Source organism: Nomascus leucogenys, chromosome 12 (assembly GCF_006542625.1).
Source record: "Nomascus leucogenys isolate Asia chromosome 12, Asia_NLE_v1, whole genome shotgun sequence".
In the NCBI taxonomy this organism is placed as follows: Eukaryota; Metazoa; Chordata; class Mammalia; order Primates; family Hylobatidae; genus Nomascus; species Nomascus leucogenys.
Genome location: NC_044392.1, coordinates 46832590 through 46844866, shown reverse-complemented (window position 1 = coordinate 46844866; position 12277 = coordinate 46832590).

Sequence of the window (12277 nt, the reverse complement as noted above, 5' to 3'; positions counted from 1 at the left end):
TGGTTCAAAGATTAACAACAGGGCTAACTTCCAATTTATTCAATTCTCAGGTTATTTATTCAATAATCTAGTGTTCTTCCTCTCTACTTCCCTCACCTCCTCTTCGGTACCTTGTTGTGGGTGGAGCTCCAGGAAGAGGATGGGGTGTGGTGCCTGGAGGCGGAAGTGTGTATCTTGATTGTTTAACCTGGGAACCCTGAGGGCAGAGGGCGTAGGGGTTGGGAGAGGAAAGGAAGGTGCTAGGAAGACACTGGAAAGACCCCATAAGCCTAGCAGCTCCTAAACCATAGCTAAGCATGTCTGGAGGAGAAGCCTGAATCAGAAAGCAATGAGGAAATGATTAGTGGTTTCATAGTAGGTTGTCTGTAGCTGCAGACACACAGGCATTTTTGTACACACGTAAATACAGGCCTGTTCTGTTATTGACCACATGTTTGTATGAAGCTCCATGTGAAACTCATGTGTCCTCCTGTTCTCCTGTTTTTTCTTAATTTATTATTATTATTATTATTATTATTATTATTATGATTTTGAGATGGAGTTTTGCTCTTGTTGCCCAGGCTAGAGTGCAATGGCGCGATCTCAGCTCACGGCAACCTCCACCTCCCGGGTTCAAGCGATTCTCCTGCCTCAGCCTCCCGAGTAGCTGGGATTACAGGCACGTGCCACCATGCCCGGCTAATTTTTGTATTTTTAGTAGAGACGAGGCTTCACACTATGTTGACCAGGCTGGTCTCGAACTCCTGACCTTAGGTGATCCACCTGCCTCAGCCTCCCAAAGTGCTGGAATTACAGGTGTGAGCAACTGTGCCCGGCCTCTCTGAAGTATTACTTGATATTTTTCTTTTGAAGTTTTCTTCCTGCGTAGAATCTATTTCTGCAAATTGCTTTTCAGTCTGCTTTTTGCTCATTTGTTTTTATCTTCCATGTCTGAGGTTTTTTTCAGCTGTCTGGTGATCTTTGACTGATTATTTATAAGACAGGCAAATATCAGTTAAGTCCTTACAGTAAACATATGGTTCACTCAAGTTAGGATAATTTTAGGAGAATTTCTTTACAAAATGGCCATTTACAAAGACAGAGTATAGGAGAGCTATAACCTTTGGTTGAGAGGCACAGGCAGCCTAAGAGAGGAACCCTCTAAGAGAAGAACCAGAGGAACAGATACCTTGATCTCACGCTCCTCCTCCCTCTGGTCTTCTTCCGGGTTCTGCGTTGTCTAGACCACCTGCAAGTCAGAGGGTGTGGGGTATTGCTCATGTGGTCTCTTCCTGGAATACCCCCAGTGCAGAGGGCCAGGCAGCGTGGGTGGGGAGTAGCAAAGAGAAAGCTCTGACATGGGAACGAAGGCGCTGATTGGAAGCTCACGTGGTGGGCATCTGGACGGGACTGTTTGCTGGGGGAATCCCCACATGTCTGGCTCTTTAGGTCTTTCCTCTGGGGCCAGTCAGGTTACCCAGAGAAGAATCTCCTTCTAGGAGGGAACAGGCCAGGCTGCCAGTGTTCTGGCCCCTGAAAGGAGGCAGAGGGCTGTGGGTCTCAGCCTGGGGCATTTGGCATACACAGTCCCTTAGTTCCCTAGTTTATGAGCCATAGCCATGCTGTCAAATGTGCCTGGTATCACCCAGTTCAGAGACCCTCTGTTTTTCTTTTTTTTTTTTTTGAGACGTAGTCTCGCTCTGTCGCCCAGGCTGGAGTGCAGTGGCGCAATCTCCGCTCACTGCAAGCTCCGCCTCTCGGGTTCACGCCATTCTCCTGCCTCAGCCTCTCCGAGTAGCTGGGACTACGGGCGCCCGCCACCACGCCCGGCTAATTTTTTGTATTTTTAGTAGAGACCGGATTTCACCGTGGTCTCGATCTCCTGACCTCGTGATCCACCCACCTCGGCCTCCCAAAGTGCTGGGATTACAAGCGTGAGCCACTGCGCCCGGCCCCAGAGACCCTCTGTTTTATCCTGTACAGAGAACAAGCTTGCAGATTTCTGTGGGAGGGAGGGAGGGGTAGTTACTCAGTAATGAAGGGTGCTTCTCAAAGAGCTTTCAACCAGTCCTCCTTGTTTACACACTCACACACTCAGAGACACACAAACTCAGTTCCAGAGGTACTTAGAGCTGCCAGTTCATGAGTGTTTTGAGGATTTTATCAATAGATGGGTTGCTTCTCAGTTTTCTCCGCTGGCTGTTTAGGATTTGGCCTTTTTTGTTTTTGTTTTTTTGTTTTGTTTTGTTTTGTTTTGAGACAATAGTCTCGCTCTGTTGCCCAGGCTGGAGTGCAGTGGCATGATCTTGGCTGGCTCCAAACTCCACCTCCCGGGTTCAAGAGATTTTCCTGCCTCAGCCTCCCGAGTAGCTGGGGCTACAGGTGTGCACCACCACACCCAGCTAATTTTTGTATTTTTAGTAGAGATGGAGTTTCACCATGTTGGCCAGGCTGGTCTTGAACTCCTGACTTCAAATGACTTGCCGCCTCAGCCTCCTAGAGTGCTGGGATTACAGGCGTGAGCCACTGTGCCTGGCCAGGATTTGGATATTTCAAGTTGGCTACATCAGTTGCCACCTAAACCCAGAGGGTTTTCTGGTTCCTGGGCTACATCTGGAATTTTCAAATCTTCTTTGGCTGAAACACAGTATATTTGAGAGAGGGCTCACAAGAAAGAGGAAGAAAAGGCATCCTGGGGCCAGACTGGTAAGTGTTTGAGTAGATTGTACTTTTTTCTTTTTTTGAGACGGAGTTTTGCTCTTGTTGCCCAGGATGGAGCGCAATGGCGAAAACTTGGCTCACCGTAACCTCCGCCTCCCCGGTTCAAGCGATACTCCTGCCTCAGCCTCCTGAGTAGCTGGGATTACAGGTATGTGCCACCACGCCAGGCTAATTTTGTATTTTTAGTAGAGATGGGGTTTCATCATGTTGGTCAGGCTGGTCTCGAACTCCTGACCTCAGGTGATCTGCCAGCCTCGGCCTCCCAAAGTGCTGGGATTACAGGTGTGAGCCACCTCACCCAGCCGAGTAGATTGTACTTAACTCTAGAGACCATGGGTTTAGGGGTGGGAGATAGCAACTGAGGTCTAGGTACATGGGTCCTTTGAGAAGTTTATTATCTATTAGGTCCCAATTTTCTTTTTTCTTTTTTTTTTTTGAGACGGAGCCTCGCTCTGTCACCCAGGCTGGAGTGCAGTGGCACAATCTTGGCCACACCTGTCCAAGTCCCAATTTTTTATTGCTTCTTATATGATGCCTCAATAGGGTGTGTGGAAACAGTAAACTATAAAGTGCTGTACTAATGTGATACTTTATTTTTTGAATGCAGCCAGAATTTTCCTGTCTTTGTCTTTGCTCATACTGTTGCTTCTGCTTGGAGTTTTCTCTATCTTCTCCCTCACCTCTCCAATCCATCCATCTCTATTATAGAAATGATATGTTTGGCCGGGTGCGGTGGCTCATGCCTGTAATCCCAGCACTTTGGGAGGCTGAAGCGGGTGGATCACAAGGTCAGGAGTTCAAGACCAGCCTGGCCAAGATGGTGAAACCCCGTCTCTACTAAAAATACAAAAACTTAGCTGGGCGTGGTGGTGCCTGTAATCCCAGCTACTTGGGAGGCTGAGGCAGAGAACTGCTTGAACCCGGGAGGTGGAGGTTGCAGTGAGCTGAGATCACGCCATCGGACTCCAGCTTGGGCGACAGAGTGAGACTCCATCTAAAAAAAGAAAGAAAAGAAATGATACCTTTAAGGCCCAGCTGAAGGTCAACTCTACTATGAGTCTGCTGCCCTCAAACTAAATGAGAACTTTCAAACTTTAATGATGGCCATTGTTTTCTCACCTCCATTCCTGCCCACCTGTATTAGTAAAGGGTCTCCAGAGAAATACAATATATATTTATCTTCTATATATACATATGTATATACAGACTATATATCTTCTGTATATATAGAATATACATCTTATAGGCCAGGCGCGGTGGCTCATGCTTGTAATCCCAGCACTTTGGGAGGCGGAGGTGGGTGGATCACGAGGTCAGGAGATGGAGACCACGGTGAAACCCCGTCTCTACTAAAAATACAAAAAAAATTAGCCGGGCATGGTGGCGGGCGCCTGTAGTCCCAGCTACTTGGAGAGGCTGAGGCAGGAGAATGGCGTGAACCCAGGAGGCAGAGCTTGCAGTGAGCCGAGATCGCGCCACTGCACTCCAGCCTGGGTGACGCAGCGAGACTCTGTCTAAAAAAAAAAAAAAAAAAAAAAAGAAACTCTCATAATAATGTTTGAGGTATGTATGCCATGGCCCAGTGAAATTCACACATTTTTTTTTTTTTTTGAGACAAGATCTCACTCTGTCACCCAGGCTGGGGTGCAATGAATTGATCATAGCCTTGAACTCTTGGGCCAAGCGATTCTCCCACCTCAGCCTTTTGAGTAGGTGTGCCACCACGCCTGGCTGTTTTGTTTTTTTTTTTAAGACAGAGTCTGGTTCCGTTGCCCAGGCTGGAATGCAGTGACAATACTCCACCTCCTGGGTTCAAGAGATTCTTGTGCCTCAGCCTCCAGAGTAGCTGAGATTATAGGCACGTACCACCACGCCTGGCTAATTGTTTAGTAGAGACAGGTCTCACTATCTTGCCCAGGCTTGTCATGAACTCTTGGGCTTAAACAACCTTCCCACGTGGGTCTCCCAAAGTGCTGGGATTCCAGGTGTGAGACATCACACCCAGCAATTTAAAATTTTTTGTAGAAATGGGGTCTTGCCACATTGCCCAGCCTTTTCTCAAACTCCTAGCCTCAAGCAATCATCTTGCCTCTGCCTCCCAGAGTGCTAGGATTACTTAGAGGCATGAGTTACTATGCCAGCAACACATAAAATTAACCATCACACTGCACTTCCTTGCTTTGGTTGTATTGTAAGGAACTGGGAACCTGCAAGCTACTTTCCTCTGACTCTCTTTCCAGCTGACTTCTGGCTGGGTTCTGCAATGGGTGTCCCTGGTGAAAGATTAGAAGGGAAGCTAAAGGAAGAGGTCTTCTTGTTCTCTTCTTTTGGCAGTTCCTCTGACAGTGGCAGTGGCAGGTGGATGTAGGCTCCTAGATTCCTTGCTTCACCAGCACAGTGATTGTGGCCACAGCAGCACAGTGATTGTGGACTCTGGGGCTGGAGGAGGCAGCAACAGTGGTGTGACTTTGGGGTCCTGTAACAACAGCAGGAATGCACTCCTTCCCTGCAAGGTGATGTGTGCAGTGATTCCAATGAGAATCATAGCAGCAGCGGAGGCTCCAGCAGCCTTGATGGTGCAGTCATCATGGGCTTTAACACTTTCTGGCCGGGTGCGGTGGCTCACGCCTATAATCCCAGCACTTTGGGAGGCCAAGGAGGGCAGATCACCTGAGGCCAGGAGTTTGAGACCAGCCTGGCCAACATGGTGAAACCCCGCCTCTACAAAAATTACAAAAATTAGCTGGGCATGGTGGCAGGCGCCTGTGGTCCCAGCTGCTTGGGAGGCTGAGGCAGGAGAATCGCATGAACCCAGGAGGTGGAATCTGCAGTGAGCCGAGATCGTGCCACTGCACTCCAGCCTGGGCGACAGAGCAAGACTCTGTCTCAAAAAAAAAAAAAAAATAAAAATTAAAAAAATAAAAATACAAAAAAATTAGCTGGGCCTGGTGGCATGCGCCTGTAATCTCAGCTATTCGGGAAGCGGAGGCAGGAGAATTGCTTGAACCTAGGAGGCAGAGGTTGCAGTGAGCTGAGATCGCACCACTGCACTCCAGCCTGGGCAACAGAGTAAGACCCCATCTCAAAAAAAAAAAAAAGAAAGAAAGAAAGAGAAAATTAGACTTGTCTGGGTTCTTTAATTTTTAATTTTGTTATTTTTGTTATTTATTTATTTATTTATGTTGAGACGGAGTTTCACTTTTGTTGCCCAGGCTGGAGTGCAATGGCACCATCTCAGCTCACCACAACCTCTGCCTCCTGGGTTCAAGCAATTCTCCTGCCTCAGCCTCCCCAGTAGCTGGGATTACAGGCACGCGCCACCAAAAATTTTTGTATTTTTAGTAGAGACAAGGTTTCTCCACGTTGGTCAAGCTGGTCTTGAACTCTCGACCTCAGCCTTGGCCTCCCAAGGTGCTGGGATTACAGGTGCAAGCCACCACACTGGGCTTTTTTCATTTTTTAGAGACAGGATCTTGTTACGTTGCCCAGGCTGGACTGGAACTCCTTGGCTCAAGCAAGGCTCACTGTAGCCTCCCGAGTAGCTAGGACTATAGGTGCACACTATTGTGCTGGGCCATATGGTAATTCTACTTTTAATTTTTAAGGAACCACCAAACATTTCCCCAGATGCTGCACCACTTTACACTCCCACCAGCAATGCACAAGGGTTCCAGTTTCTCCACGTCCTCACCAAGAGTTGTTATTTTCCTGTTTCTTTGAATAGCAGCCATCATCCTAATGGCTATGGTCTTATTATAGTTTTGATTTGCATTTCCTTGATGGCTAATGATGTTGATTGAACATATTTTTATGTGCTTGTTGGTCATTTGTGTATCTTCTTTGGGGAAATGTCTATTTTAGTCTTTTGCGCGCCCCCCCACTTTCTTTTTTTAAGGCAGGGTCTTGCTCTATCACCCAGGCTGGAGTGCAGTAGTGCCATCTTGGCTCACTGCAATCTTCGCCTCTAGCGTTCAAGTGATCCTCTTACCTCAGCCTCCCAAGTAGCTGGGACTATAGGTGTGCATCACCATACCTAGCTAATTTTTGTATTTTTAGTAGAGATGGGGTTTTGCCATGTTGGCCAGACTGGTTTTGCCCATTTTTGAATTGGGTTGTTTCTTTTTTTTTTTTTTTTTGAAGCAGAGTCTCGCTCTGTTGCCCAGGCTGAAGTGCAGTGGCACATTCTTGGCTCACTGCAACTTCCGCCTCCAGGGTTCAAGCAATTTCTGGCTAATTTTTGTATTTTTAGTAGAGACAGGGTTTCACCATGTTGGCCAGGCTGCTCTCTAACTCCTGACCTCAGGTGATCCACCTGCCTTGGCCTCCCAAAGTGCTAGGATTACAGGCATGAGCCACTGCACCTGGCCAAATTGGGTTGTTTCTTTTTGTTGTTGAGTTGTGGGAGTTCTTTATATATTCTGGATATTAATCCCCTTACCAGATATATGATTTGCAAATATTTTCTCCCAATCTGTAGGTTGTCTTTTGTTTTGTTTTGTTTTTTTGAGACAGAGTCTTGCTCTGTCACCCAGGCTGGAGTGCAGTGGTGTGATCTCGGTTCACTGCAACCTCCACTTCCTGGGTTCAAGCAATTCTCCTGCCTCAGCCTCCTAAGTAACTGGGATTACAGGTGCCCACCACCATGCCTGGCTAATTTCTGTATTTTGAGTAAAGACAAGGTTTCACCATGTTGGCCAGGCTGGTCTCGAACTCCCAGCCTCAAGTGATCCACCCGCCTTGGCCTCCCAAAGTGGTGGGATTACAAGCATGAGCCACCTTGCCCAGCCTCCCAAATTGTTTTGAGTACTGTAGCTTTATAGTGAGTTTTAAAATTAGAAAATGTTAAGCTCTCCAACTTTGCTCCTTTTTCCCAGGATTGTTTTGTCTATTTAGGATTTTTTGAGATTTTAGGATTTTTTCTATTTCTGCAAAAATTGCTGTTGAGATTTTTTTTTTTTCTTTTACATAGTCTCTCTCTGTTGCCCCAACTGGAATGCAGTGGCACAATCAGAGTTCACTGTAGCTTTGAACTCCTGGACTCCAGTGATCCAACTTAGTCTCCTGAGGTGGTGGACTTCAGTTGTGCATCACCATGCCTGGCTAATTGCTGTTGAGATTTTGATAGGAATTACATTGAGTCTGTAGGTTATTTGGGGTAGTATTGTTGTCTTAACCATATTAAGTCTTCCAATCCATGAACATGAGATGTCTTTCTATTTATTTGGGTCTTCTTATTTATTTCAGCAATGTTTTGCAGTATTCTATGTACAAGTCTTTTACCTCCTTGGTAATATATATTCTCAAGTATTTTACTTTTTTTGATGCTATTGTAAATGAAAAAATTTTTAAATTTCTTTTTCTGATTGTTCATTGCTAGTGTATGGACATGCAACTAACTTTTATGAGTTAATCTTGTTTTCTTTTAATTTTTAAAATTTAATTTTAAAAAAAAAATTTACCATCAGGAAGTCATATGTGTTGATTTTGTGTCCTGCAACTTTACCGAATTCATTTATTAGCTGTTTATTTGTATTTGTGTGTGTGTGTGTGTGTATGTGTGTGTGTGTGTGTAATCTTTAGCAATTTCTTTTTCTTTTTGGACAGAGTCTCGCTCTTTTGCCAGGCTGGAGTGCAGTGGTGCAATCTCGGCTCTCTGCAACCTCCACCTCCTGGGTTCAAGCGATTCTTGTGCCTCAGCCTCCCGAATAGCTGGGACTGCAGGCACCTGCCATCACGGCCGGTTAATTTTTGTATTTTTAGTAGAGATGGGGTTTCACCATGTTGGCCAAGATGGTCTCGATCTCCTGACCTCGTGATCTGCCCGCCTTGGCCCCCCCAAAGTGCTGGGATTACAGGAGTGAGCCACCGCGTCCAGCCTAGAGTTTTCTACATATCAGATCATGTCATCTGTGAGCAGAGATAATTTTACTTCTTTCTGGCCTGGCGCGGTGGCTCATGCCTGTAATCCCAGCACTTTGGGAGGCCGAGGCAGGCGGATCACGAGGTCAGGAGATCGAGACCATGGTGAAACCCCATCTCTACTAACAATACAGAAAATTAGCCGGGCGCGGTGGCAGGCACCTGTAGTCCCAGCTACTCAGGAGGCTGAGGCAGGAGAATGGCATGAACCCGGGAGGTGGAGCTTGCAGTGAGCTGAGATCGCAACACTGCATTCCAGCCTGGGTGACAGAGCGAGAGTCTGTCTCAAAAAAAAAAAAAAATTTTTTTTTTACTTCTTTCTTTCCAATTTGGATGCCTTTAATTTCTTTTTCTTGCCTTATTGCTCTGGCTACAAATTGTTATATTATGTTAAAAAGAAGTGGCAAAAGTGGGCATACTTGTCTTGTTTCAGATCTTAGAGAGAAAAGCTTTTATTCCATCACCATGAAATATGATGTTAGCTGTGGGTTTTTAAAAATACGGCCTTCATTCTTACTTCCACATTTATTAAATAGAGACCTTGAATAAAGTCATGAATATTACTTTTTATTCATAAAACAATTATTTATTGAGTGCCTACTCTGTGCCTAGTATTGTTTTATGCACTGAAGATAAAGCAATGGCTAGACAGACACAGTGCCCATGGGAATGTGTAGAAGGATTTTAAGCAGAAAAATAACATGATCTAATTTACATATTTTTAAAGCATCCTGGCTAAAATGTGGAGAATAGATTGAAGCGGAAATACTTTTTTTTTTTTTTTTTTGAGACGGAGTCTTGCTCTGTCACCCAGGCTGGAGTGCAGTGGCACCATCTCGGCTCACTGCAAGCTCTGCCTCCCGGGTTCACGCCATTCTCCTGCCTCAGCCTCTCCGAGTAGCTGGGACTACAGGCGCCCGCCACCACGCCCAGCTAATTTTTTGTATTTTTAGTAGAGACGGGGTTTCACCGTGGTCTTGATCTCCTGACCTCGTGATCCGCCCGCCTTGGCCTCCCAAAGTGCTGGGATTACAAGCGTGAGCCACCGCGCCCAGCCTGAAGCGGAAATACTTAATGGGAGAAATCAGTGGTTAATACTTTAGAAGTCTGAGAGAGATGGTAGTAACTTGGACATGTATGGTAGCAGTGAATGTGGAGAGAGGCAGATGGATTTGAAATCTTTTCTCGAGGTTGAAGCAACATTGTAAGAACTGGATGACAGAGGAGAGGAAGAAGGAGTTAAGGATGATTCTTAGGTTTCTGACATGAGCAAATGGTGGGGCAAGTCCCTTAGATAGAGAACATAAGGGGAGAGCAAGTAGTGACAGGAAGATGAGGCTCAGGTTTAGATATGTTGAGTTTGAGATGTGTATGAGATCTCTAATTGCAGATGTCAGGCAGGTAGTGGTAGCACAGGGAAAGTTGCTTCTTAAGATGGGAGAGACTAGAGCATGTTAAATGCTGATCGGTAGGATTCACTGGAGAGGGAGAGGTTTAACACAGGAGAAGAGAGGGATAACTCACGGCTTAAGGTTCTAGAGAAGGGGGGTAGGAGTAATCCTTGGAGATATTAGCATTAGATGAGAAGGGCAAAATCTGTGCCTTATTTATATTTGAAATTGTTGTAGTGGGGAGGGGGCAAAAAAAGTCTGGCACATGGCTGTCATCTAATGAATAATTATCAGGCTGGATGCAGTGGCTCACATCTGTAATCCCAGCACTTTGGGAGGCTGAGGAGGGTGGATCACCTGAGGTCAGGAGTTTGAGGCCAGCCTGGCCAACATGGTGAAACCCCATTTCTACTAAACATACAAAAATTAAATTAGCTTGCCCACCAACACTTGTTATTATATGACTTTTTGATTATAGCAAGTTCAAATACTTTATTTATTTATTTATTTATTTGAGATGGAGTCTTGTTCTGTCACCCAGGCTGGAGTGCAGTGGCATGATCTTGGCTCACTGCAACCTCGGCCTCCTGGGTTCAAGTGATTCTCATGCCTCAGCCTCCAGAGTAGCTGGGATTACAGACATGCACCACCACATCCAGCTAATTTTTGTATTTGTATATATTTTTTTGAGATGGAGTGTCACTCTGTGGCCCAGATTGGAGTGTAGTGGCGGTGGGGGATCTCAGCTCACTGCAACCCCTGCCTCCCAAGTTCAAGTGATTCTCCTGCCTCAGCTTCCCAAGTAGCTGGGATTACAGCTGTGCGCCACCACATCCGGCCAATTTTTGTATTTTGTATTCACCATGTTGGCCAGGCTGGTCTTGAACTCCTGACCTCAAGTGACCTGCCCGCCTCAGTCTCCCAAAGTGCTAGGATTACAGGCATGAGACACCGCACCCAACCTAATTTTTGTAATTTTAGTAGCAATGAGGTTTTTCCGTGTTGGCCAGGCTGCTCTCAAACTCCTGCCCTCAGGTGATCCGCTTGCCTTGGCCTCTCAAACTTTTGGGATTACAGGCGTGAGCCACTGCACCCAGCCTTATTTTTATTTTATTTTTTACCTTTCCTATGGTGCTGAAAAAGCTTTTAATCTTTATGCTGTATTGCTTCAAATTTATTAAAATTATGGTCAGCCTAATCCATTTTATGGGCCATAAAATTGTACAGCATGTTTAGAAAAAAAGATTTATGTAATGGTTTATATAAATAAGGTTTTTCCTTTGGAGGGAAATTTCACTTAACAGAAAAAAATCAATTCTAACTAATATCCACCTTCTTCCTCTTCTCCCTGGAATGGATGAGGTTACCATATGTACAGATTATTGTCATTATCAGGCTAACTGAGCATTTACTGGGTGCCAGGACTGTATTAAGTACTGTAGGTAGTTTTCTCAGTTAATCCTCACAATAATCCTGTGCAGTAGACACTCTTAATATTCCTATTTTATAGAAAAGGACAGTGAAGTTTAGATAAAATGACAGCATCCAAGGTCCCAGCTGGTCAATGGCAGAGCTAGATTTGAACTCAGGCAGTTTGGCTCAGGAATCTGCTTACATGTCTGTGTCTACATAATAGCTCGGCATAGACAAATGATTGCTAAAGAACATGCTAATAATGAATGCAAATGGAACACGTGATTGGCAAGTGAAGGGTAATTATTACTCAACCCTCATTCTGCACAAATCCACAGCGTAATGCAGCCTCTGCTGGGAAGTGTAAGAGCAAATAGCTCACGCATACTTATGAAGTCCAAGTTTAGACTATCTTCCAGGAAAGGTAAAATGGCAGGCAGAGGTAGTAACTGCAGGGCGCTAGCTCTGACAAGAGATTACTGTTAGCAGCAGAAGCAAACCTGACTGAAACTGTTAAGTCAGCTAGTACAGTAAGTCCTCACTTAACCTTGTTAATAGGTTCTCGAAAACTGCGACTTTAAGCAAAACAACGTATAACGAAACCAATTTTACCATAGGCCAATTGATACAAACTAGAGTTAAGTTTCTACGGCATTTCTGGTCACAAAGATGTAACCAAACTTCTAAATAAAGACCCCAAACACTTCTAATATCAAACATGGAAATAGATGTGAGCTATATATACATTTAAGAAAGATTAATAAAAGCAACGAAGAAAATTATGTACCCAGTTATTTCAGTTTAGTGTCTCTGTTGTGGGTGGCAGAGCCTGGAGCCTGTCACAGCAACTCGGT